Source organism: Aplysia californica, unplaced genomic scaffold (genome assembly GCF_000002075.1).
Source record: "Aplysia californica isolate F4 #8 unplaced genomic scaffold, AplCal3.0 scaffold00005, whole genome shotgun sequence".
Lineage (NCBI taxonomy): Eukaryota > Metazoa > Mollusca > Gastropoda > Aplysiida > Aplysiidae > Aplysia > Aplysia californica.
Window position 1 is genome coordinate 503265 of NW_004797275.1, and position 2351 is coordinate 505615.

Here is a 2351-nt window from a genome sequence, read left to right on the forward strand (position 1 = left end):
CCCCACCACCACCACCATCACCAGTATGCCCCCACCATCTTTTATTAGCTTACCTGAAACCATGAACTGTCCTCGTCAGTATGTTGATGTGCCCGCCAACATCACTCGGGGACGGTGAAATGAGGCCGTGGGAACTCGGTGCATTAGCATAAAACAACAGTCTTTGGGAGGTCAGCACATTAGCATAGAGCAGCTATCTTTGGGAACGGGGCACATTACATTAGCATCATGAGGCAATAATCTTTATGTCATTACTCATTTGTTTGGGTGGTCGAGTTATTCTACTAATCTACGCTCTCCTCAAATGTCTGTGGTCGGGTCATTCTACCCACTCCTCAAATGTCCATTTGTAAAACAAGTTAAATTTTAATGGGTACTTGTCGTCCCCTTCAATTTCCTTTGTTGCTGAGCTGAATTTAGGACGGTTCTTTATCCTACTGTTGGTCATTGTCAGACATTGATGGAGGAGCTGTTATTATTCCACTGTTAGGAAAAACTATCGAGGAGTAGATTAACCCCCCGGGGCGATGCTACTGACTGAAGTGTCTTTAGGCCATTCCCAGGGGGGGGGAGGACGTTAACATCTTGAGTTCATATGTAGAGTAGAATTGGAATTGTAAATAATGGGCTGATTCATCAATGTCATGCTCATAACTGTACCTGAACTGCAACAGGGAACTGCTGCTTTTTCTTTCCTAATGTAAACCCTCTACTAAAACAAAACAAACTAAAGAGTAGATTAGTTATTCCACATTGTTCTTGTCTCTCTTTACCTGTCCAATCTTGGTGTCTGTTGTGTAATGGCTTCACCCCCCGGGGCAGTGCCACTGACTATAGTGTATTTAGGCCATTCCCAAAGGGGGGGACATTTCTCCTTCAAGCACAGTAGAATTGTAAATGGGCTGATTCATCATGTCACGCTCATAACTGTGCCTGATCTGCAACAGGAAACCGCTGCCTTTTCTTTCCTAATCCTTACTATTGTCATTTTCCTCTACTTCTTTTGTATGTTTGTCACTCTCTTGTGACCTGCTATTTCCGGGGTGCCTTGATAGTCGAAGCAGACCTTGTGCTGTTGATGCTAGAGAGGTGAGCAGTGTAAGTCTGATTCCCTGTAAGGACTTCTCTGTTGACATCCACCCCTTGGCGCTCATATGACCTTATGCAGTTGCGAGCGCCGTAAAACCCTCTACTAAATAAAAATAAAATAATGGTTTCACTCTTTGCTGTTGACTGCAGAAGGCGTGAGTTTTGATTCTCAGAAGGGGAAGACTTTTTTTTATCGTGGGTGTTTGGCAGGTGCTGTGTTGTGGTTCGCTCCTTCTTATTTCCTATCAAACAATTATCGTTCTTATCTCTCTTCTTCCTTTTTTTTGTGTTTGTTACTCCCTTGTAACACCTAATCTTTGGCACTTCTGTGACCTAATTGTGTTGCAAGTGCCGTAAAACTCTTACTAAAACATGAAACAAGAAATGATGTCAAGTACCCCCTTCTGTCTGCTGGGGTGCAGTATCACCTACCCAGACAGGGCCAAGGGCCGAAGCCACCTGACTCCTTAGAGATCCAGATTGTGTGGAATGTATGTGTGTGTATGTGTGTGTGTGTGTGTGTATGTGTGTATATGTGTGTGTATGTGTGTGTATGTGTGTGTATGTGTGTGTATGTGTGTGTGGGGGGTGGTGGCATAGAAAGGCCCCCCCCAAAAAACAACAACAAAAAAACAAAACAAAACCAAAAACAAAACAAAACTGGAAGGAAAGCCTTTGTCCAAGGTCAGTTAACCTTGGTTTTTGGTTTTATTACTTTTTTTTCTCTCTTCCCGACTCATTTGAGATTTGATATGACACAACCAGTAGTGTACTTAACACGGTTATCTGAGCAAGGCAGAAAAAATTTCCAGTTGTGGAAAAAGATATTGCCAAAAAGTTGGTGGTCTCTTGTCAGCTGAATGTCCAAATCCAAAGCAATGTGCTTTTTTTGTTTGTTTGGTGGTTGTATTTTTACCTTCAAGAACCAGTAGTATGAGAACTTTCTCCTATTTTTACTGACTCGGCAACATCTGTTATCTTCGACCTTCAACTGAGAGGGGGCAAAGTCCAACCCTAGATTCTTTCCTTCGTGTCATGAACTTCGAATTCCTCGATCATAGTATGTCATTGTTTATCTGCTTGTTATTGTTTTGTCTGCACTGGTGGGTAGGACTTACTGTTGGGTCACTGCCCCAAGTGGAAAATTTACGTGATGTTGTTTTCTGGGTCATGTGGTGAGAGAAATTGAGTCATGAAATAACTTTTGTACTATTTGGAGAGGGAGGGAGGGAGGGAGAGAGAGAGGGAGAGAGAGAGAGAGA

General features: G+C 42.9%; 1 protein-coding gene across 1 annotated transcript in view; it reads left to right on the forward strand.

Moving 5' to 3' along the window:
* LOC101858816 (carnitine O-palmitoyltransferase 1, liver isoform) overlaps nt 1-2351 on the forward strand; it is a gene marked incomplete in the record, with an annotated part of 81664 nt that overhangs the window by 28451 nt on the left and 50862 nt on the right.